At 43.8% G+C, this 12,524-nt stretch overlaps 1 long non-coding RNA gene across 1 annotated transcript in view; it reads left to right on the top strand.

The window, feature by feature from the left end:
• LOC116100470 overlaps positions 1-7,520 on the top strand; it is an 11,312-nt gene extending 3,792 nt beyond the window's left edge. Inside the window, exons 2-4 of the long non-coding RNA XR_004122592.1 lie at positions 5,998-6,072; positions 7,004-7,069; positions 7,405-7,520. This is a non-coding gene — a long non-coding RNA (uncharacterized LOC116100470). The remainder of the gene's footprint in view (positions 1-5,997; positions 6,073-7,003; positions 7,070-7,404) is intronic.
• The last annotated feature ends 5,004 nt before the right edge of the window (positions 7,521-12,524 follow it).

Below are 12,524 nucleotides of genomic sequence, written 5' to 3'. Positions count from 1 at the left end.
AGAGGGAGAGGGAGGAGAGGGAGAGGGAGGAGGGAGAGAGGGAGGAGGGAGAGGGGGAGAGGGAGAGGGAGAGGGGAGAGGAAGAGGGAGGAGTAGGCCAGGTTCTTAAATCCTTAAAGTCTGTTGTGGTCTGCCTTGTTCAACAAGGCCACATTTTCTAACCCTCCCTATGGACCATGTGAATCTACGGAGACCATTCTCATCCAAACATTATGGTCAGCCTGTGTTACACACTTGTTACACAGTGAGTAACTTGTTAGTCACACCTCAGAAAACAACCTAAGGGAGGGGACAAACTTATTTTGGTTCACGGTTTCTGCCTGAGTTTGGTAACTCCATTGTTGTTTGGCCTGTGATGAGGCAGAGCATCATGGAGGAGGGTATGGTGGGAAGATGAGAGCTCCTAACCTTATGGCAGTCAGCAAGCAGAAAGGAGAGGATGAACACAACAAACACCCTTCAAAGACAGGCCCCTAGAGGTGATCTACTCCCTGTCACCCCCACATGTATTGCTGTCAAGTGATGACCCACTAGCAATCCCACTGACAGAAGAAACCTCATAGTCAGATCCCACTGAAGAAGAGATTGAAGATGGTCACCTGAGGCTGGGAAGCATAGCAAGAAGGGGTGAAAAGTGTTGTCATGTTTCAAGAAGAACACTACCCAGAGGAACATCTCATGTTATTTTTTTCCAGATTATATCATAAGTAAAGTAAAATACTTTGATCAGGAATGTTATCGCTGTGCTCATTGCCACACATAAGCAGCACAGACTCTTAACATGGTCACTTGGCTCAGGAGTAACTGCCAGTCCTCTTCAGTGTGACCAGGACTCTATTAGGATGCTATTCTAGGATTCTTCCACCTTGGTGCTTTTTCATATCCACTGCTGCTTCTGTGGGCTAGGACATGGGGATTTTCTATTTGTGTCATTCTTGTCCATATTAATCAGTGGTTGGCATTGTATTGAAGAAGAAAACCAAAAACAGTCTGGTGGTGGTGGTGGTGCAGGCCTTTAATCCCAGCACTTGGGAGGCAGAGGCAGGTAGATTTTTGAGTTCAAGACTAGCCTTGTCTACAGAGTGAGTTCCAGGACAGCCAGGGCTACACAGAGAAACCCTGTCTCAAAAAAATGAACAAACAAAAAGAGTAAAAAAAAAAAAGAAAAGAAATGCAAAAACAAAAATCCTGAGTGCTGTCTTACTGGTTTAAAAGCTGATATATCTCTAGCACACATAATGTTTTTCCTGTCTCTGATCCATTGGTTTCTTTCAAAGGACCCCTGGCTAACTACTTAGAAATGAAGATGTGGGCTATAGGTGTGCTCCCCACTAAATGATTGCTATTGTTAATAATTCCTTGCTGTCTTAGTTACGGTTTCATTGCTGTGAAGAAACACCATGACTGAGGCAACTCTTATAAAGGAAAACATTTAATTGTGGCTGGCTTACAGTTTTAGAGGTTTAATCCATTATCATCATAGCAAGAAGCATGGCAGCATGTGGGCAGACATGATGTTGGAGAAGGAGCTGAAAGTTCTATATCTTAATCCAAAGGCAACCAGGAAAGACTATGCTCTGCAGGAATACAGTAGGAGTTTTTCTTTGGCTCTGGGTGAGCTTGAGCAAAGGATCTCAAAGCCCATCTCCCAAATGATGCATTTCCTCCGAAAAGGCCACACCCCCTCCAACAAGGCCACACTCCTAATAGTGCCACTTCTAAGGACCAAACATGTTCAAACCATCACCTTCCACTCCTTAGCCACCATAGGCTTGTTCAAACATGAGTCTATGGGGGCCATACATAGCCATGGAATAATGCAAAATACACTTAGTTTAACTTCAGAAGTCCCCGTAGTCTATAGCAGTCTCAACAATATTAAAAGTCCAAAGTTCAAAGAGTCTTGTGAGATTCATACAATCTCTTAACTGTAATCCTCTATGAAATCAAGATAAAAAAGCAGATCACATGCTTCCAACATCACAGGATATACATTACCATCCCCAAATGTCATAAGAAATACTGGACCAAAGCAAGACCAAAATCTAACTGGGAAAACTCTGTCTCCACGTCTGATATCCAACTCCTTTTAGCTTTGTTGACTGGAACACAGTTCTTTTCTTTGGGCTGGTTCAACTCCATTAACAGCTTTCCTCAGCAGGTATTCCATGGCTCTGTCATCTCTAACATATTGGAGTCTTCAAGGCAACTTCAACTTCACATACCTTGTTCCAGTGTCTGGGATGTTCTGGGCTCCTGCAAAGGGCTTGGGTCACATCTCCAGTTCTGCTCTCTATAGCACTCTAGGCTCTGATTGATTCCATTTCACTGCTGCTGCTGTTCTTGGTGGTCATCCCATGGTACTGATATCTCCAATAGACTGAGTTCTTCTGCTACAACTAGGCTCCATCAGCAGGCCCTCTTCATTGGTGCCAAGCTTCATCTTCTTTGCATGGTCCTCCCAGTCCTGGGCCATCAATTGCAACTGAGACTGCACCTTCATCAATGGTCTTTCCTGGCGTCTCACAATGCCAAGTCTCCAAAGCTCTGAATGACCCCTTTATACCTTCAAAACCATACCATATGGGTAATTCTTATGCATTACCAACTGCAGCTGGGGCATGAGATTGGCTATCTCTGGAACACAGCTTCTTTGTGCTCTCAGAAAACATTTCCCAGAAGATTTCACCTGAATGATGCTTATCTCTTCTTAATCACCACTAATCTCCCCTATTCTTGACTGAAAAGCTAGAGTCATGTGGCCAAAGCTGCTGAGTTCTGCAACTTGCTGAGGATGGAGCAGCATACTCCCCCCTTGTTCTATTATATCATCACCAGCTTTATGTTTTCCAACTTTTTCACTGCCTAAGCCTGCCTGTTCTGGAACCTGCTCTGTAGTCTGACCTTGAACTCAGAGATCTGCATTCCTCTGTCTCCTGAGTTTTGAATTAAAGGCCTGCACCTTTTCTTTACTTGGAACTTGCTCTTTACCAGGCTAGCCTTGAACTCAGAAATCTGCTTCACTGTGTCTTTCAGGGTTAAAGGCATGTACCACAATGCATGTTCCTAAGCTTTTTTCATAGCCAGTAAGCCTCACAATCTAGATTGAAAGCCTATGTTTTCCAGCCTCAAGATCTGCGTCACAGATGTGCCCTCCATTTCTGGATTGTAGTCCATTCTAGATTAAAAATCCAAATAAAACCAAGAACCAAGTCATAATAATGCCTAACATGAAAGTCTGTATTCCTCCAAAGAAAGGCATGATCAAGCCTATCACAGCAATACCCAAGTCCTTGGTACCAACTGCTGTCTTAGTGTTTCATTGCTGTGAATAAATACCATGACCAAGGAAATGCTTATAAAGGAAAACTTTTAATTGGGGCTGGCTTACAAGTTCAGAGGTTCAGTCCATTATCATCAAGGCAAGAAGCATAGCAGTGTGCACTCAGACATGATGCTGGAGGAGTCAAGAGTTCTACATCTTGATCCAAAGGCAACCTGAAGACACAGTCTTTTATGGGCAGCAAGGAAGAGGGTCTCTTTGCCCCTGGGTGGAGTGTAAGCAAAGGACATCAAAGCCCATGCCCACAGTGACTCACTTCCTCCAACAAGGCCACACCTCCTAATAGTGCCACTTCCCATGGGCCAAGAATATTCAAACCACATTTTCAGTGAAAGAAATTAGGGAATATATTTTTCCTTTACAATTTTGAGATGATACTGATAGCTTCCAATTCAATAGTCTCAAATTCACTTTTCCAATTATAATGAGAAGGTACAAGATAGCAGTGACATTTTTACAATGTTCCCTCTTCTGTAGAAAACAGAATATTTTCAGAACTATCAATTCACATCGACACTGTGAACAAACTTTCTAAATGATTGTCAGGGCTATTGTTTAAGTTTTTGTTTTGAGTATTCTATACATTTTCAAGTTTAATCCTTATACGAATGTGAGTTTGAGCTCTATTCTTGGTGTTTCTTTTCCCTGTAGTAACAATAGAAATGTGAAGTGCAGTTAGTTTAATTAACATGCTTCTCTGTACATATTTTCACATTTAATTTCTGCATTTTAAAAAGTAATTTATTTTCTTTTTATTCATATGTGTGTGTGTTTGTGTGTGTGTGTGTGTGTGTGTGTGTGTGTGTGTGTACAGCGTCCATGGAATCCAGAAGAGGACATTGAGTACCCTGGATCTGGAATTACAGATATTTGTAATCTGTTTTGATGTGGATACAGGTTGCCAAACTCAGAGCCACTGGAAGAGCAGCAAGTGCTCTTAACCAATGAGCCATTTTATATATAATTTTATTTTTACATACATTAGACAGGTTTCCAAAATATACTAAAGATCGACTGACATGTCTAGTCTCATGGACTGAACAACTACTAGATTGCTGGCCAATCCAGCCAGGTATGGTGGCACACACCTTTAGTCCCAGGACTCAGAAGGCAGAGCCTCGTGGATTTCTGCGTTTGAGACCAGCCTGTCTATAGAGCAAGTTCCAGGACAGCCAGGGCTACACAGAGAAACCCTGTCTTCAAAATCAACCCAGCTCAACCAATCAAACTGCAGATTATTGAACTTTCCACCAGGAGACAGCTACTGTTGAACTAGCTGGACCACTGCTTTTAAGCCACTCTAGTGAATCTAATAAGTATATATTATATATGAGATTATAAATTCTATCAGTTCTGTTCCTTTAGAGGACCCTGATACAGACTGCAGTACCAAGAGTAGTTCTAGAGCAACAGAAGTACAAAGATGAATTTTTTAAGTACAGACTATAATTTGGTGATATCTATAGATATTGAAGCCTCTTCTAGAAGCATGGAGATCACTAAAAACCTACACTGTGAAAAATTTAACAAACTTATCTAGACAAATGCATTTGATTATCCAAGTTTCACCTACAGTTATCCACCTCCTATGAAAAGGAAAGAATTTACTGACTCTATACATAAAACCTTTGACACCTTGTGGAAAAATAAGGAAAATAATGGTACTGGTTGGTTGCTCCTGGCATCTAGCATTGGATAAATTGACAAAGGAAAGGAATGAGCTCCATCATGGCAGAAACACCCAGCTGTGGACAGAAAGGAAGGAATGGAGGTGGTGGAAGGGGCTAGGAGAGGAAGTAGTCGTTATAGATTAGGAAATCCAAGGAAGTGGTGGGACATCAAGGAAGTCTGAAGCACCGAGCACCTGAAGCCAGGAAGCACCTTTAGAAGTGCTGTCAGAAGGGCCTGTGGATCCCACAGCACCTTGGTTCTCATCAGCCTGTCCCTACTGAAACAGAGCTGATTGTGTCTAACCTGCTGCTCCTGGAGTCCACATCTGGGAACCCTAAGCATTTCCTTGAACCTCAAAAACAATGTTGACACAGATATGGATGTTTGTATGCAGTTGTCACATGAGAGTCTATAATCAGAATTCTCTGAAGGAACATAACTGATTATATATATATATATATATATATATATATGTATTGATTTTAATATTTAATATATTAGAGTGGTGTACAGGCTGTGGTCTGGTTAGTCTAACAATGTCTCCTGACAGAAAAGGTCAAGAATCCGGTAGCTGTTTAGTCCATGAGTCTGAATGTCTTAGCAGTCCCTGTCTGGTACTAAAGTCCCTGGGAATTACTAGAGAGCTGCTGCTCTTCAGTCTAGTCTACACTGAAATTTCCAAAACATCCTTGAGGGCATCTTTTGGTTTTACCATGTCCCTGTGCCTAAAGTCAATCCAGGAAGGATGATAAAGGGTCCAGACCCAAAGAACAAAAGCATATCCAGAAACAAGGATGTGTGTTGACAGGCACCTGGGCATCTTATTCATGTCCACACTGACTCCCTATCTCCAGAAGAGAACCCTGAGTGTGTAATGGACTATAAACTCTGTAATAGTTACTTATCTCATGCTTTGCTGTGGCAAAATGACCAAGAAAGGCTTCTTAAAAGATGTTTTGTTTTGTTTGCATTTTGACTCACAGTTTCCAGGACACTCAGTCCCTCATTGTTGAAGATGTGATCTTGGAAGAGCAGCTGTCTGCATTGTGTTGACATGAGTATGAAGCAGCTGAACCCATCATGGCAGCTAATCAGGAAGCAGAGCATAGACTTACAATACCCACTCCCAATGACCTACTTCCACCAGCTAGTACCCACTTCTTAAAGGTCCAAAACCTCTCAAAACATCACTACCCAAATAGGGATGAAACATTTCAAAACATGAGACACCCCAGATCCGACTCACAGTTGCTATCAGGACAGGTTAAATTGTTAGCCCATGGGCAATCTAAGTATGTTTGCCAAGTGAAATTTATGGCACTGACCTCATTCTGCCTGTACATTACAAAGGCTTCCACCCACTTTCTCCTTCCTTTCTTTCTTCCTTCCTTCCTTCCTTCCTTCCTTCCTTCCTTCCTTTCTTTCTTTCTTTCTTCCTTCCTTCCTTTCTTTCTTTCTTTCTTCCTTCCTTCCTTTCTTCCTTTCTTCCTCCCTTTCTTCCTTCCTCTCTTCCTTCCTGGAAGAGCTGCAGCCCCTCATCCATCATCTACAGTAGTTTTTCCTTGGGCTGGGCAGCCCCTCTCTGACCTCCTCAGATCCTCCAGTCTCCCGAGGGGGGGGGCATGAAACCAGGTCCTTTGTTGCTTCATTCCAAGCACTGGAGGACTGAAACCTTCTCACCATTTATGAAAAAAATGTAAATGGCGACAAAAGCTATTTTATAATGTTTTTATCTATTCTGTGGCTGACATCAATAACACATAACAGTTCCATTGACATTGTATCACATCCAATGGGCCCAGTGACCTGATTCAATGTCAGGAGACGAGTCTCGTACATCATCTCTGTGGCTGAATTGCAGCAGATCCATTAGCGACTCTCTCACCCCAGCAAGACTCCAGAACCAATGCTAAGTCCATTTCAAAGTCTGCCTCCTTCCCAGCCTTCCGTTTTCATAATTCTCTTCTCTCTGACCATGGGGGTGCTCAGGCTTTACTCTGGACTTTTAAATCACCCAGTCCTTGGAGTCAACACTGTGGTCGACGATTCTTAAAGGTGAGGACAAGTCTGTGCATGTGGGGCTGAGTGTACCCCATAGTAAAAACTCGGGTTATGAATGTGTGAAAAAGTTGGGAAGAGGAAAGGCTAGAATGGGGCACTAGGCTTAGCCACAGTGTATGGCAAATGCTCCTGATGGGCAGGAGGAAGCTATGTCTCACAGCCTTGACACCAGTCCATCAGTGACAGCTCAGAGGCTTCCTTCGACCAGGAAAAGTTGATCTGGCAGTAGCTAATATCATTGGGATTGGGGTCAGGATAAAAAAAAAATACAAAGATGTTAGAACACTTTGCAAAATGAAGAGTGAATATGAGCAGGCTCTCCACCCTAGATTTTGGTGCCAGGATCTGCAAGCTGGGAACCACATGTGGAAGAAGAGAAAAGACACACAAGGCTACACACTCCACCAGCCAGACCTGCTTCATCTTCTCAGCTCTGTACAACAGGAATAAACATTAACTTTGGAGCTTTATGCGGGTTTAAGGGACCCTTTGCTAATATTGCAATATATCTGTCATTTGTCTCACTAGTAAGCCTGTTTAGTAGTCAAAACTGTAGAAAATTGAATATACACTTACTGTATGAAAATGATATGCTTGGTTAGTGATAGTTTAGAAAAAATAAGTACATCTATCATAAAGGAGCAGGTTGTCAGGTCTTTATATGTAAGAAAAATATTGAACACAAATGTGATAAATGTTGGGTACCGTTTACAAAAGTTGCTGGGCAGAGTTGGCTTATAGTAAGTTCTTCTAAGCAAAGAGGAAGTGGAAATGGAAAGAAGGACAACAGGGAGTGGGGAATTGAAAGAAGGAAGGTAGAAGAGGATATGGATGGGTGGGTAGACCTCAAAAAAATGGTCAAAGAGGACACCAAGATGCTTTCGCTCTGACTCTGCAGTCAAGCCCAAATACATACAGCTTGCTCTGCTGGTTGGAATGACTGTGTGGGGAGAGGGATGGCCATGCCAAGGATAGGAAGCTGAATTCTGATCCTGACACTACCCATAAAAAGTAGGATATGGGAGTATACATCTGTAATCCCGGTACCTCTACAGCCAGATGCAATTTGGGGGAGGAACCTGCCTTTCCTTCAGAAATAAAGGAAGCCCCCTGCCTAAAATGGAAGAGAAATACATAATCGAGATTTAGATTCCAGGCCACTAGGACAGGCAGCTGAAAAGGATCTCATCATGGCCTTGAGTTTGGAATTAGATATTTCAAGCTAAACAGCTTGAGTTAGTGATAGCATAAAGGACTCCAGCAACAGACTTATGAAAAAAAAAAGCCTCAGCTGGGAAGAAAAAATATATATATAAAATTGCTGAGTGCTCCAGGTGGGAGCTGCAGCCCTGGGGGGTCCAGGCTGTTGAAGGGTAGACTCTGCTACAGAAACCAGCTTCCTTTGCTGGCCCTGGGACTGGGGGTCATGAGAAAGAATGATTATCAGCTCCAAGGGCAGGAGGACTGTGAATGTGGTAGAAGTCACTCTCGGCAGAGAGGGTAGGTATATATCTGGGCTTAGAGCACTGATCTAGGAAGGACTCCAAGGTCCAATGTGTTTATTTGAAGCATAGAAATAAAGCCTTTGATGAGAGCTGTCATGTAAGTTAGGCTGGGGAAGGTCTGTGGGGCAGTCCTTTATCCTGTGGGCAGCAACTGAGATCAAGTTCAAACTCCTTTCTCTGGGATTTCATGAATAAAGAGCACAAGGGCTTCTGAGGTTGGCAGAAGAAAGGCTGAAGTGCTCTTAAAAGGATAAACTGTGGAAGAGCAGTGTTGGGTGGCACGAAGGTGGCAATGCACCTTCTGCATCCACAGAGGACCCTGTCCCCATGGCTGGTAACCCTCTGTTGAGAGCTTCCTAGAACAAGGGAGAGTTCAGAAAAGCTCAGATGCCTGCACACGGGATAGGACTGGAGGATCACAGGCAGCCAAGAACAGGCTGGAGGGAGTCTACCAGATGCCCCGAATTTGCAGAGAGGAGAAACTCTGACCTCAAACCATTCATATTTACATGATGAATGGCAGTTCTGCATTTGCTTTCCGCACACCTACTCTCTCTAATGGGTGCAATTTTGTTCCTAACCAAAAGCAAGAAAAACCTAAGTCTTGCCTTCCCAGGGCAGCCGCAGAGCTCCCTATAGGACAGTAGAAGAGCCTTCTTCTCCAGACCACTGCAGCCCTGTGGGATCCCTGCCAAATGGCCCCAAGCCCACTCTTCCAGATCTCTGCTGACCTCCTCCTCAGATCCAACCTCCCAAGTGCAGACCACACACCCTGGCCTGGAGTCAGGGCCAAGGGTCTGCAGTTTGCAACTGGAGTGGACAGAGTTTGGACATGCAGCCTGGTGTCCATATGTGTGAGGGAAAGGGAAGATCCTTACACTGGTTAGCATGGGGAAAGAGTGAGCAGGGTGCTGTGAGGGGCTGACCTGGCACATTCTCCATGTGTGGCCAAAGCACGGTAGTCTTTGGGGAATTTTAAGCACAAGTCTGACTTTCCATCTTGTCCTGAATCTGTTGTCTATCTAGAAGGACATTGCGTATTTTATGTAGTGGCTTCTAGATTGACTGTTGCAGTAGAAATACCTGGGTCCATATGTTGGACCTGTTGCAGTAACCCTGAAACAACATCTCCCTTACCATGTGCAATTGCTGGAACAGGGAATGCTGAATCCACTGTCCTCCTCCTATAGAAGCAGTCAGGACCACTGAGCCCACACCTGCAAGCATAGTCTTTTCTTTCTAATGTCAACAGTCAGGTTGTGTGGCCTGAAGACAAACAATTGTATTCTTTCTTCTTAAATTTCAGAGCAGATGGAAGGATGTTGGCTGGAACAGTTGGATCATGCTAGTGGGACTGGACTGTTTAGCTTTGTTTTCCAGACACCCTGATCCACAGTTCTATAAGCAACTTGCTAGCCTCTTCTGTCCATAATTTTGCTAGTAGGTCTCTGCTTCTTATCATGGAGAAACCTGGGTTTGTTTGACGTTGACATCAAGAAATATGTCCAATTCTAATGCTCAGGAATCCCAGCTGCAAAGGCTTTGGAAGCCACTCAGTTTTCTTCAAATAAAAAGTTCATGTGCATCAATGGGTGTTTTCTCAGCTACTGATGCCTAAACCATGAGAGCCAAGGGACAGGAGAATAAAGGAGATGTGAAGCACTGGGCCCAGGGGAAGCAGGTATTCCTGAACCTCTAAATTGGACCCATGAGGATGAGGCTCTGGATTCAGTCCTTGGGCCAAAAGCAACTCCATATTCTACAATTTTTAATGGGTCCAGGATGACCCTAAGTAGTTTGACTCACAGGCAAGAAGATCACCATTTAGAGGAACTGCTTTGGGGTTGGTTGTGTTGCTATGAGCCAACTACCTGACGCAAATAATTTCCAGGAGGAAGTATTTACTTTAACTCACAGTATCAGAGGCTTATATCCATGGCTGTCTCACTCCCAGGCATTCTGCAGAACATCATGGAAGCAATTGTAGAGGGGAGAACAAATTAATTGCCTCAAGTTAGATGGAAAGCAGAGAGAGGAGGGGGAGAGAGGGAAAGAAGGATGAAGAGAGAAAGACAGAGGTAGGGGAGAGAATAGTGTTTTGAGAATGTTCCTCATAGGCTCAGATATTTGAACACTTAGTTCCCAGTTGGTGTTTAGGGGAAGTTTAGGAGGTGAGACCTTGCTAAAGGAAATATGCCACTGGAGGTATGTTTTGAAATGTTATAATCTTGCTCCATTTCCTCTTTTTTGTTCATTCTGTCTCATGTGTACAGTTAAGGATGAGTCCTGCCCTGCCTGCCACTTGCTTCCATGTTGCTTTGTCGTGATGGACTCTTAAGTCTCTCCAACCAAAAGTTAGAACTAAAGTTTTCTTTCCTTGAGTTCCTGTGCCTATGATGTTTTTCATAGATAGATTAACACACCACACACACACACACACACACACACACACACACTCACCTTGAAAGAAAGTTGGGGTAAGTGGGGCTGAAAGGAAGGGGCCAGAGATACGTCTTCAAAGATGACCTCCTTCAGTGACCTATTTCTTTGAACTTTGCCTTACCTTGAGAATTTTCCACAATTTTCTGAAGTAATGCCACCATCTTAGGACCAACGATCCAACAAGTGAGACTGCTTCAAGCCCAGATTGGTGGCACTGGACTGTCCTGAAGCTCTCTGAGTGAAGGTGGTGGTGAATTAACATCTACTCTCACAGAGTTCAGAGGTCATTCAGTGCTTTCTGGCCTTCCTAAAGGCTGCCCCACATTTTTGCTTTCTAGAAAAGTCTTTGAGTGTTATAGAGATGTCTCGGGGTAGAGAGCACTTGTTGCTGTCAAAGAGGACCAGAGTTCAGCTTCAAGCACTCATGTTGTGTGGCTTACAACTGTCTCTAACTCCAGCTCCAGAAGATCTGATATCACACACATACACACACGCACACACACACACACACACACACACTTTAAGGAATAAACCTCAGAAAAAAAGACTGTGTCAGCTAGCACCCCATAGTCTACTATTTATAAAACACATTTTTAAAATTCTGATTTAAAAAAAAAGACATCATATTTCTCAGAACCCGAAGAACTTCAACCCTTAGCTACTTCCTTTGCCTACTGCAACCACAGTGTGGCTCAAGGTTGGCTCAGTTTAATTCTACTTGGCAGGGCTAGATTTGTGTCTAAAATATCTTCCAAGCTGAGGGCAGACTAAGCCTCCAGAGGAGAGACAGGGGCCTGGATTGCAAAGTTGTGGTGCTCCAATTGCCCTCCTGGCTTCTCTGAGTTGGAAGGTTCTGGTAATGGGGAATAGTGGAGACACTGGGAGCTTTGTGAGTTAGCTCTCCCATTTACTGCCCCCCTTTGCAGATGATGGAGGGTGCCAGACATTTAAGATTTGTTTTGCTGAAGGCAGTAACTGAAGCGGTGTAGTTACTGTACATTAAAATAGATGGAGTCTGGATATGGAAGCAGAGCAGAACCTAGCTGAGAAGGGAGACATCACCTCACACAGCCTGGGTGTGTGCCTGGAAACAGATGCCAGTCTCCGAATGTGGCACTTGAGCCAAAAAAGTATAAATAAACACCTCATTGCAGGGAGAAAGGAGTCTTGAAAGGGCAGAGGAGGATAGAGATAAACCAGAAACGATGCTCAGAGGAACCTTCTTCCAGTGGGAGGGAATGTGATGATCTTTCCAAAACCAAACCAAAGCCATGCCAGTTCTTTTGGGAGAGGTTAGGGCTTGGTGGGATGTAAAAGGAATGCAGTGAAGGGAGAGAAACAAGTATTCCAAGACTTGAGTTAGCAACTTGTGGCAGATGGGGCCAAGAAGCCAGATAATCCATGTGGGGAAACCCTGGCAGCGTAAGGTCAGAGATCTTTGGGACGTTGAAAGCTACAATGTATATGGCTTTATCATAGATTCTGGGGGTGGCGGACTGTGG

Source organism: Mastomys coucha, unplaced genomic scaffold, assembly GCF_008632895.1.
Source record: "Mastomys coucha isolate ucsf_1 unplaced genomic scaffold, UCSF_Mcou_1 pScaffold21, whole genome shotgun sequence".
In the NCBI taxonomy this organism is placed as follows: Eukaryota; Metazoa; Chordata; class Mammalia; order Rodentia; family Muridae; genus Mastomys; species Mastomys coucha.
This window is presented reverse-complemented; position numbering and strand designations above follow the sequence as displayed.